This window comes from Symphalangus syndactylus, chromosome 15 (assembly GCF_028878055.3).
Source record: "Symphalangus syndactylus isolate Jambi chromosome 15, NHGRI_mSymSyn1-v2.1_pri, whole genome shotgun sequence".
Taxonomy (NCBI): Eukaryota; Metazoa; Chordata; class Mammalia; order Primates; family Hylobatidae; genus Symphalangus; species Symphalangus syndactylus.
In genome coordinates this window covers 74,958,381-74,971,014 of record NC_072437.2, presented here as the reverse complement: position 1 = coordinate 74,971,014, position 12,634 = coordinate 74,958,381, and positions in this window count along the sequence as shown.

The window sequence follows — 12,634 nt, the reverse complement described above, 5'->3', positions numbered from 1 at the left end:
GCCAGAAGGCAAGAGGGCAGAAGGCCAGGCCATATGGCCAGAAGGCCAGAAGACAGTGGGCCAGAAGGCCAGAAAACAGAAGACAAGACAAGAAAGCAGAAAGTAAGGCAAGACAAGAAAGCAGAAAGTCAGGCCAGAACAGAAAGCAGAAAGAGGACAGAACACCGAACAAAAGAATGCCCGGAGTTCCAGAAAGCCAGGAGGCCAGAAGGCAGAAGGCCAGAAGAAAGAAGAACAGGCCAGAGCCGGAAAGCCAGAGGCAGGAAGACAGAAGGCCAGGACGCCAAAGTCAGAAGGCTGGGCCAAATGGGCAGAAGGCCAGAATGCAGGAGGCCAGGTCAGAAAGCAGAAAGGCAAATAATAAGAAGGCAGAGGACCAGGGAATAAGGCAGAAGGCCAGGACACAAGGCCAGAAGGCAGCAGGCCAGATGCCCAGAAAGCAGATGATCAGAAGAAAGAAGGCCAGGCCAGAGAACCAGAGAGGCAAAGGCAAGAAGATAGAAGTCCAGAAGGCAAAAGTCAGATGGCCAGAGGACAGAAGCCCAGGCCAGAGAAACAGGCCAGAAGGCAGGAGGCCAGATGACCAGGAAGCAGAGACCAGGAAGGAAGGAAGTAAGAAGGCCAAAGGCCTGGCCAGATAGCCAGAAGGCAGAAGGCCAGATGGCCAGAGGCAGAAGACCAGGGAAGAACACCAGAAGGCCAGAAAGCAGAAGGCCAGGCAAGAAGGGTGAAAGCCCGGCAAAAAAACAAAACGCTGAAAGGAAGAAGGCCAAGCTGCAGTGCCAAAGCCTGAAGGCCAGAAGAAAGAAGGACAGAAGAACAAAAGAAGGCAGAAGGCCAGAACCAGAAGGCCAGAAAACAGAGGGCCAGGCCAAAAAACAGAAGGCCAGAAAACAGCAGGCCAGATGACTAGAAAGCAAAAGACAAGGCAAGAAGGCAGAAGAACAAGGGGAGGAGGCCAGGCCAGAGCACTATTAAGCCAGAGGCCAAAAGGAAGAAAGCAGAAGGCCAGGAGGCAGAAGATCAGGCCAGATGGCCAGAAAGAGAAGAAGACCAAAGACAGAAAAAAGCCAAATACAGAAGAAAGTCATAAACAGAAGAAAGCCAAAGCCAGAAGGCCAGAAGGCCAGGCCACATGAGCAGAAGGCCAGAAACCAGAAGGCCAGAGGCCAGGCCAGAGAGAAGAGGACCAGAACAAAAGGCCAAAGGCCACGAGGCAGAAAGCCAGAAGGCAAGAAGGCAAGAAGGCAAGAAGGCAGAAGGCCAGGCCAAAAGGCCAGAAGGCAGAAGGCCAAGAAGGCAGAAAAGGGCAAGAAGGCAGAAGACCAGGAGAGAAGACACAGGCCAGAATGGCAGATGGCAGAAAGCCATGCCAGGCCAGATGGCCAGAAGGCAGAAAGCCAGAAGGCCAGGCCAGAAGGAACAGGTCCAGAAAAGGAAAGGTCATGCCAGAAGGCCAGAAAGTAGAAAGCTAGAAGACCAGCAAGCAGAAGGGTAGAAAGGAAGCAAGAAGGTGAGCAGGCTGGAGGCCTGGCCAGATAGCCAGAAGGCAAAATATCAGGCCAGAAGGCCAGAAGGCAGAAGGCCAGGGAAGAATGGCAGAAGGTCAGTAGGCAGCAGGCCAGAAGGCCAGAAAACAGAACACCAGGAAAGAACGCAGAAGGCCAGGGAAGAAGGCCAGAAAACAGTAGACAAAGGAAGAAAGCCAGAAAACAGAAAGCGAGGCAAGAAGGCAGAAAACCAGACCACAAGAGAGAATACCAAAAGGAAGAAGGCCAAGCCAGAGTGCCAAAAAACCAGAAAGCCAGAAAGTTAGGAGGAGGAAGGCCAGAAGAAAGAAGACAAAGGAAGAAATCCAGGAGGCCAAGACAGAAGGCCAGAAGGTCAGAAGACAGCAGGTCAGAGGCCAGAAAACAAAAGACAAGAAGGCAAAAGGCCAGGCCAGATAGGCAGAAGGCCAGAGGGCAGAAGGCCAGAGAGAAGAGGGCCAGAAAACATAAGGCCAGTCCCAAAGGTCAGAATTCCTGAAGGCACAAGGCCAGACGGCCAGCAAGCAAAGGCCGGGCAAGAAGGCAGAAGCCCAAAGTCTCGGCCAGATATCCAGAAGGCGGAAGGCCAGATCTCAGAAGGCAAAGACCAGGAGAGAAGGCCAAAAGGCAGAAGGCCAGAGGCCAGAAGGCCAGGCCACAAGGTCAGAAGGCAAAAGGCCAGAAAGCCAGGGATGAAGGCCAGAAGGTCAGTAGCCAGCAACAAAATACAGAAGACCAGGCAAGAATACAGAAGACGAGGCAAGAAGCCAGAACACAAACGAAAGATAGTAGATGGTCAGGCCGGAGAGCCAGAAAGCCAGAAGGCCAGGCCAGATGAGAGGAAGGCAGAAGGCCAGAAAGCCAGGCCAGGCCAGAAGGCAGAAGGCTACAAGGCCCCAAAAAAGAAGACCAGAGGGCAGAAGGCCATAAACCAGGAGGCCAGAATGCAGAAGGCCAGGTCAGGTGCAGAAGGGCAAACGACAAAAGAGCAGAAGGCCGGAAGGACAAAAGCCAGAAGGCCAGAAGGCAGAGGGCCAGAAGGCAAAACGACAGAAGGCAGAAGGACAGAAAACAGAAGACCAGGCAAGAAAACAGAAGACCAGAAGGAAGAAGGCCAGGCCAGAAGACCAGAGGGCAGAAGGCCAGGCCACATGGCCAGAAGGTAGAAGACCAGGGAACAAGGCCAGAAGACATTAGAGGAAGGAAAATTTTATAAAAGCAAGCAAGACATGCATGGGTATGTTTCAAATACTGATCTTTAACAAAGAGTAAAGACATGAAATAAAGGAATATACCAGCGATCAGAAGAACATTATAGGACATCAACAATTAGAGAATATTATTAAGACTAAAATGAGAAGGAAAACTAAAAGATAGATGTTGGGGAGATTAAGACAGGGAAAATCAACAAAGGGAGGGCCATAAACAAAGGGCACTGTGTAAACTTTAACTCCAGTCATAGAACAAACATGCCTCCCTCTGAGGCCAAGGAACGTGCTGAAGGTTCGATGAAGAGAGAGGGAAATGTTTGAAGAATTATGACACTACTGGACAGGCATTTTTACATTGGCCTCAATATGACGTTGGAAAAGCCACTCCCTCAAGGACACCTGAGGTTGACATGGCCCCAGTCCTGTCCCTCCTGGACAGCTCTTCACGCCAGCTCACAGGACCTGGAGCTCACCTGCACTCGGGATGGGGGCAGCCTCCTCCTTCCCTCCGCTTCTCCTCTCCTGGCTCTGGGCACTCACGTCTGATCTGGAGAGCTGACAACCTGTTTGCAGAAAACATGTGCCTGAATGTTTCGTTCTGTGTTGAGATCTGTGCCTGAGCTTCAAGGGCAGGGAGGGGAGGGGCACAGCACACATGAAAGGGCAATGCCAGGAAGAGCGCCCTGAATACCAGAGACATGGGTGGCCCCTCCCAGAGCAGGAAGGGCACCTGGCCTTGAGCTCAGAGACTGGAGGGCTGTTTGCTGATGCCCACGCCCAGGGCTAAAGACAGACTGCATGGCCAGGCATGGTGGCCCCTGCCTGTAACTGCAGCACTTTGGGAGACTGTGACTTGAGGCCAGGAGTTCAAGGCCTGTCTGGGCAACATAGAGACCTTGTCTCTAAAAGAATAAAAAATTAGTTAGGCCTAGTGGTGTATGTCTGTAGTCCCAGCTACTCAGGAAGCTGAGGCAGGAGGATCACTTGAGCCCAGAAATTTGAGGCTGCAGTGAGCTGATTGTGCCACTGTACTCCAGCCTGGGACACTGTCTCTGACAGGCTGTTAAACCTTCTCTTTTCTACAACCAGGATGCGATTGTTTCCACAGTGGATTGGATCTTAATTTCAAAAGATGTCCAATAGGCATAAGCTCAACCAGAACCCCGAGAGGTCTGTTTTAGAGGAACAGTCTCTGCTATGTTTACTACTGGGGTGTCAAACTCCACCACGGTTCACAGAGCAAAACAGTTGTTAGTAAATACTTAAGTTTTTCCTCCTTTTAACAAATATCCATTGAGTGTCCAGCATGGTTCTGGGTGTTAGATATGGAGTAGCAAAAAAAAACATAAATTCGTGGTCAGGAAACGGGCATTCTCATGAGATGACAAACTACACATAAGTAAATAAATATGCAAATTCTGTCCAGTTAGCTCTAAGTGCTATCGGGGTGGAAAGTGGTCCTCCCTCAGCTAAGGTTTTGCTTTTGTGGCTTCAGTTACCTGTGGACAACTGTGGTCTGAAAATTAAGTATCATGCAATAAGATATTTTGAGACATTTACATAACTTTTATTACAGTGTATTTTTGTATTATTTGATTGTATTATTAACTTTTATTGTTAATCTCTTGCATGTGCCTAACTTAAACCTTATCATAGGTATGAATGTACAGGAAAAAACAGCATAGAAAAGATTTGATACTCTCTCATTTCAGGCATCCACTGAGGATCTGGGAACATATTTAAAGCAGGTAAGGTGGGGACTACTGCAAAGGAGCCAGGGCAGAGATGGGAGTGGAAGGTGGGGAAGCTATTCTGGGTAGTATTTGATGAAGTAAATGAATGTTGACAGATTCAGCCACAGATGCCATAGGACACAAGATCTCCAGCATCATGTCTCTGTGCTTCCTCATGGCTGTGTCCAGCAGGGCCCACTCCTCCCTGGTGATGTTCACAGCCAGATCCTTGAAGGGCACCGACTTTTTGAAGGACACCATGTTTCAGACTGTGCTACTCCCCATCAGCATCCACAGGCTGCACAGTCAAGGATGACATCCCTCAGAAAGCGTGTATGAAAAACTCAAACTGACTGGGCACAGTGGCTCAAGCCTATAATCCTCAAACTTTGGGAGGCTGAGGAAAGTGAATTGCTTGAGCTCAGAAGTTCAAATCTAGCCTGGGCAACATAGTGAAACCCCCATCTCTCAAAAAATACAAAAAATAAAATAGCTTGGTGTGGTGGCGGGCATCTGTAGTCCCAGCTACTCAGGAGGCTGAGGTGGGAGGATGGCTTGAGCCTGGGAGGCAGAGGTTGCAGTGAGCCATGACTGCACCACTGCACTCCAGCCTATGTGACAGAAGCAGATTCGAGGGACAGGGGTAGGGACGGGGACAGGGAAAAGGAGACGGAGAGGAGGAAAAAAAAGGAAAGAGACAAGAAGAGATATGAGATGAGATTGAGATGAGATGAGATGAGATGAGATGATGAGATGAGATATGAGATGAGATAAGAGAAAATGTCAAACCCTGTCAGAGACCAGGCCATGGTTTGTTTCCTCTGGGCTGACTTGAGAAATGTCTTTTCCATACATCCAGAGATACACTCTTATAAATAACAACTTCATTATAAGGTCATGCCACAGGAGGCGTAGCGTGAAATAACCTGGCAACTCCACAATAAAGTACCAATTCAACTTCAGAGTGACCATAAAATTTGTACTAGGAAATTTATAAATAAATTCTACTCCCCTCCAATGTTAATGAAATCTACAGGCTAACCAATGGAAGGAACACCCATGTTCTGCCACTTATCCACTGTGGTGATGGGCAAATTATCCCGATATGAATCTCTCCATTCTCATCAGTGAAATGGTTTAACAACTTGTATTAGTCTGTTCTCATGCTCTGCTAATAAAGACATACCTGAGACTGGGTAATTTATAAAGAAAAAGAGGTTTAATGGACTCACATTTCCACACGGCTTAGAAGGCCTGACAATCATGGTGGAAGGTGAAAGGCACTTTTTTTTTTTTTTTTTTTTTAAGATGGAGTCTTATTCTCTCACCCAGGATCGAGCAGAGTGGCAGAATCTTGGCTCACTGCAACCTCCACCTCCAGGGTTCAAGCAATTCTCCTGCCTCAGGCTCCTGAGTACCTGGGATTACAGGCGCCCACCACCATGCTCGGCTAATTTTTTGTTTTTAGTAGAGACAGGATTTCATCATGTTGGCTAGGCTGGTCTCAAATTCTCTTTTTTTGAGACGGAGTCTCGCTTTGTCACCCAGGCTGGAGTGCAGTGGCACGATCTCGGCTCACTGCAAGCTCTGCCTCCCAGGTTCACGCCATTCTCCTGCCTCAGCCTCTCCGAGTAGCTGGGACTACAGGCGCCCGCCACCACGCCCAGCTAATTTTTTGTATTTTTAGTAGAGACGGGGTTTCACCATGTTAGCCGGCATGGTCTCGATCTCCTGACCTCGTGATCCACCTGCCTTGGCCTCCCAAAGTGCTGGAATTACAGGCGTGAGCTACTGCACCTGGCCATGAAAGGCACTTCTTACATGGCAGCAGGCAAGAGAGCACGGGAGCAAAGCAAAAGGGGAAACCGCTTATAAAACCATCAATCTCATGAGACTTATTTACTACCAGAACAGTATGGAAAAAACCACCCCCATGATTCAATTATCTCCCACCGGGTCACTCCCACAACACATGGGAATCATGGAAGCTACAATTCAAGATGAGATTTGGGTGGGGACACAGCCAAACCATATCATTTCACCCCTGGCCCTTCCCAAATATCATGTCCTCACATGTCAAAACTAATCATGCCTTCCCAACAGTCCCCCAAAGTCTTAACTCATTTTAGTATTAACTCAGAAGTCCACAGTCCAAAGTTTTATGAGACAAGGCAAGTCCCTTCCACCTGTGAGCTTGTAAAATCAAAAGCAAGTTAGTTACTTCCTAGATACAATGGGGGTATAGGCATTGGGAAAATATCCCCATTCCAAATGGGAAAAATTGGCCAAAACAAGGGGCTACAGGCCCCATGCAAGTCCAAAATCCAGTGGGGCATTCAAATCTTAAAGATTCAAAATGATATCCTTTGACTGCATGTGTCACATCCACGTCACACTGATGCAAGAGTTGCCATGGTCTTGGGAAGCTCTGCCCCTGTGGCTTTGCACGGTACAGCCTCCCTCCCAGCTGCTTTTATGGGTTAGTGCTGAGTGTGTGCAGCTTTTCCAGGCACACAGGGCATGCTGTTGGGAGATGTACCATTCGGGGCTCTGGAGGATGGTGGCCTTCTCACAGCTCCACTAAGCAGTGCCCCAGTGGGGACTATTTGTGGGTGCTTCAACCCCGTATTTCCCTTCCACACTGCCCTAGCAGAGGTTCTCAACGAGGGCCCTGCCCCGGCAGCAAACCTCTGCCTAGACAACCAGGTGTTTCCATACATCCTCTAAAACCTAGGGGGAGATTCCCAAACCTCAATTCTTGACTCCAGCCTGGGTGACAAAGTGAAACCCTGTCTCAAAAAACAAAAATGTTCAGTGAGTTGGAGGTCCCAGTGAAGCGAGAGCAGTTAAGTGATTATACTCTAAGGACATGAGGTGAGGGTCAGAGAAGAGCACGTCTGCACCAATGATTTCAGAAGTGGGCTAATTCTTGAGGAATGAAAAGGACTAGAATGTAGGTGATGAACTTTGGTGACAAAATGCAAACCATGCATATAACAAAGAGGAATAATGCTCCAAATATATGAGAAAAATTTCACAATAACTCAAAGAAAAGACTTTATGTTTTCACTACAAGGAAACACTGAGGTGAGAGATCTGCTAAATAGCTGATCTATCGTGCAATGCACACATGTAAGGAAACATCACACTGTATCCTATAAATATGCACAATTATTACATATCAATTAAAAGCAACCTTAAGAATACAGAATACTTTTTTTTTTTATACTGCGCAGAACATGCAGGTTTGTTACATAAGTATACATGTGCCATGGTGATTTGCTGAACCTACCAACCTGTCATCTGGGTTCTAAGCCCCGCATTCACTAGGTATTTGTCCTAATGCTCTCCCTCCCCTTGCCCCGCAACCCGCAACAGGCCCCGGTGTGTGATGATCCCCTCCGTGTCCATGTGTTCTCATTCTTCAACTCCCACTTATGAGTGAGGACGTGCAGTGTTTGGTTTTCTGTTCCTGTGTTAGTTTCTTGAGGATGTGAATTCATTCTTTTTTATGGCTGCGCAGTATTCCATGGTGTATATATGCCATGTTATTTATCCAGTCTATCATGGATGGGTATTTGGTTGGTTCCAAGTCTTTGCTATTGTAAATAGTGCTGCAATAAACATATGTGTGCATGTATCTTTTGTAGAAGAACGACTTACAATCCTTTGGGTATAAACCCAGTAATGGGACTGCTGAGTCAAATGGTATTTGTGGTTCTATATCCTTGAGGAATCGCCCCACTGTCTTCCACAATGGTTGAACTAATTTACACTCCCACCAACAGTGTAAAAGCGTTCCTGTATCTCTGCAGCCTCATCGGCATCTGTTGTTTCCTGACTTTTTTTAATGATCGCTATTCTAACTGGTGTGAGATGGTATCTCATTGTGGTTTTGATTTGCATTTCTCTAATGACCAGTGATGATGAGCTTTTTTTCACATTTGTTGGCCACATAAATGTCTTCTTTTGAGAAGTGTCTGTTGATATCCTTCACTCACTTTTTGATAGGGCTTTTGTTTTTACTTGTAAATTTGAAGTTCCTTGTAGATTCTGGATACTAGGCCTTTGTCAGATAGGGAGATTGCAAAAAACTTTCCCCCATTCTGTAGGCTGTCTGTTCACTCTGATGAGAGCTCCCATTTGCCAATTTTGGCTTTTGTTGCAATTGCTTTTGTTGTTTTAGTCATGAAGTCTTTGCTCATGCCTATGCCCTGAATGGTATTGCCTAGGTTTACCTCTAGGGTTCTTTTTTTTTTTGGTTTTGGATCTTACATTTAAGTCTTTAATCCATCTTGAGTTCATTTCTGTATAAGGTGTAAGGAAGCGGTCCAGTTTCTGTTTTCTGCCTATGGCTAACCAGTTTTCCCACCACCATTTATTAAATAGGGAATTCTTTCCACATTGCTTGTTTTTGTCAGGTTTATTGAAGATCAGATGGTTATAGATGTGTGGTGTTATTTCTGAGGTCTCTGTTTTGTTCCATTGGTCTATGTATCTGTTTTGGTACCAGTACCATGCTGCTTTGGTTACCGTAGCCTTGTAGTATTGTTTGAAGTCAGGTAGTGCAATGCCTTCAGCTTTGTTCTTTTTATTTAGGACTGTCTTGGCTATAAGAGCTCTTTTTTGGTTCCATATGAAATTTAAAGTAGTTTTTCTCTAATTCTTCAAAGAGACTCAATGGTAGCTTAATGGGAATAGCATTGAATTTATAAATTACTTTAGGCAGTATGGCCATTTTCACGACATTGATTCTTCCTATCCATGAGCATGGAATGTTTTTCCATTTGTTTATGTCCTCTTTTATTTACTTGAGCAGTTGTTTGTAATTCTCCTTGAAGAGGTGCTTCATGTCCCTTGTAAGTTGTATTCCTAGGTATTCTATTCTCTTTGTACCAATTGCGAATGGGAGTTCACTCATAATTTGGCTCTCTGCTATTATTGGGGCATAGGAATGCTTGAGATTTTTGTATATTGATTTTGTGAGACTTTGCTGACGTTACTTATCAGCTTAAGGAGTTTTTGGGCTGAGATGATGAAGTTTTCTAAATATATAATCATGTCATCTGCAAACAGAGACAATTTGACTTCCTCTTCTCCTATTTGAATACCCTTTATTTCTTTCTCTTGCCTGACTGCCCTGGCCAGAACTTCCAATTCTATGGTGAATAGGGATGATGAGAGAGGGCATCCTTGTCTTGTGCCAGTTTTCAAAGGGAATGCTTCCAGCATTTGCCCATTCTTCGTGATATTGGCTATGGGTTTGTTTTAAATAGCTCTTGTTATTTTGAGGTATGTTTCATCAATACCTAGTTTACTGAGAGTTTTTCACAAGGGAATGTTGAGTTTTATCAAAGGCCTTTTCTGCATCTATTGAGATAATCATGTGGTTTTTGTCATTGGTTCTGTTTATGTGATGGATTATGCTTATTGATTTGCATATACTGAACCAGCCTTGCACCCCAGGTATGCAGCCAACTTCATCATGGTGGATAAGCTTTTTGATGTGCTGCTGGATTCTTTTTGGCAGTATTTTATTGACAATTTTTGCATCAGTGTTCATCAGGGATATCAGCCTGAGATTTTCTTTTTTTGTTGTGTCTGACAGGTTTTGGTATCAGGATGATGCTGGCCCCATAAAATGAGTTAGGGAGGAGTCTTTCTTTTTCCACTGTTTGGAATAGTTTCACAAGGAATGGTACCAGCTCCTCTTTGTACCTCTGGTAGAATTTGGCTGTAAATCTGACTGGTCCTGGGCTTTTTTTCGTTTCTAGGCTATTAATTACAGCCTCAATTTCAGAACTTGTTATTGGTCTATTCAGGGATTCGACTTCTCCCTGGTCATGTCTTGAGAGGGTGTATTTGTACAGGAATTTATCCATTTCTTCCAGATTTTCTAGTTTATTTGCACCTGAGGTGTTTATTCTCTGATGGTAGTTTGTATTTCTATGGGATCAGTGGTGATATCCCCTTTATCATTTTTTTCTTGTGTCTATTTGATTCATCTCTCTTTTCTTATTAGTCTAGCTAGCAGTCTATTTTGTTAATCTTTTCAACATACCAGTTCCTGGATTCACAGATTTTTTTTGAAGGGTTTTTCGTGTCTCTGTCTCCTTCAGTTCTGCTCTGATCTTAGTTATTTCTTGTCTTCTGCTAGCTTTTGAATTTGTTTGCTCTTGCTTCTCCAGTTCTTTTATTTGTGATGTTAGGGTGTCAATATCTGATCTTCCAGCTTTCTGATTTCCCTCTTAACACTGCTTTAGTTGTGTCCCAGAGATTCTGGTACATTGTCTGTTCTCACTGGTTTCAAATAACTTCTTTATTTCTGTCTTAATTTTGTTATTTACCCAGTAGTCATTCAGGAGCAGGTTGTGGTTTTGAGTGAGTTTCTTAACCGTGAGTTCTAATTTGATTGCACTGTGGTCTGAGAGACTGTGTATGATTTCTGTTCATTTGCTGAAGAGTGTTTTACTTCCAATTATGTGGTCAATTTTAGAATAAGTTTATGCGGCTCTGAGAAGAATGTATATTCTGTTGATCTGGGGTGGAGAGTTCTGTAGATGTCTATTAGGTCTGCTTGGTTCAGAGCTGAGTTCAAGTCCTGAATATCCTTGTTAACATTCTGTCTCCTTGATCTGCCTAATATTGACAGTGGGGTGTTAAAGCCTCCCACTGTTACTGTGTGGGAGTCTAAGTCTCTTTGTAGGTCTCTAAAAACTTCTTTTATGAAGCTGAGTGCTCCTGTATTGGGTGGGTGCATATATATTTAGGACAGCTACCTCTTCTTGTTTCATTCTTCTCTTTACAATTATGTAATGACTTTGTCTTTTTTGATCTTTGTTGGTTTAAAGTCTGTTTTAGCAGAGACTAGGATTGCAACTCCTGCTTTTTTTTGCTTTCCATTTGCTTGGTAAATATTCCCCGATCCCTTTCTTTTGAGCCTATGTTTGTCTTTGTACATGAGATGGTCTCCTGAATGAATACAACACACCGATGGGTCTTGACCCTTTACCCAATTTGCCAGTCTGTATCTTTTAATTGGGGCATTTAGCACATTTACACTTAAGGTTAATATTGTTATGTGTGAATCTGATCCTGTCATCATGATGCTAGCTGGTTATTTTGAACATTAGTTGATGTAGTTTCTTCATAGTCTCCTTGGTCTTTATATTTTGGTGTGTTTTTGCAGTGGCTGGTACCAGTTTTTCCTTTCTATATTTAGTGCTTCCTTCAAAAGTTCTTGTAAGGCAGGTCTGGTGGTGACGAAATCCCTCAGCACTTGCTTGTTTAAAGAGGATTTCATTTCTCCTTTCCTTATGAAGCTTAGTTTGGCTGGATGTGAAATTCTAGGATGAAAATTCTTTTCTTTAAGAATGTTGAATATTGGCCCCTATTCTCTTCTGGCTTGTAGTGTTTCTGCAAAGAGATCTGCTGTTAGTCTGATGGACTTCCCTTTGTAGGTAATCTGACCTTTCTCTCTGGCTGCCCTTAACATTTTATCCTTCATTTCAACTTTGGAGAATCTGATGATTATGTGACTTGGGGTTGCTCTTCTCAAGGAGTATCTTAGTAGTGGTTCTATTTCCTGAATTTAAATGTTAGCCTGTCTGGCTAGGTTGGGGAAGTTCTCCAGTATAATATCCTGAAGTGTGTTTTCCAACTTGGTTCCATTCTCCCCATCACTTTCAGGTACACCAATCAATCGTAGGTTTGGCCTTTTCACTTAGTCCCATATTTCTTGGAGACTTTGTTCATTCCTTTTCATTCTTTTTTCTCTAATCTTGTCTTCACGCCTTATTTCAGTAAGGTGATATTCAGTCACTGATATCCTTTCTTCCGCTTGATCGATTCGGCTATTGGTACTTGTGTATGCTTCATGACGTTCCTCTGCTGGGTTTTTTCAGCTCCACCAGGTCATTTATATTCCTCTATAAACTGGTGATTCTAGATTGCAGTTCTTGTAACCTTTCATCAGGTTCTTAGCTTCCTTGCATTTGGTTAGTACATGCTCCTTTAGCACAGAGGAGTCTGTTATTTCCCACCTTCTGAAGCCTACTTCTGTCAATTAGTCAATCTCATTCTCTGTCCAGTTTTGTGCCTTTGCTGGAGAGGAACTGCGATCATTTGAGGAGAAGAGGCACTTTGGTTTTGGAATTTTCAG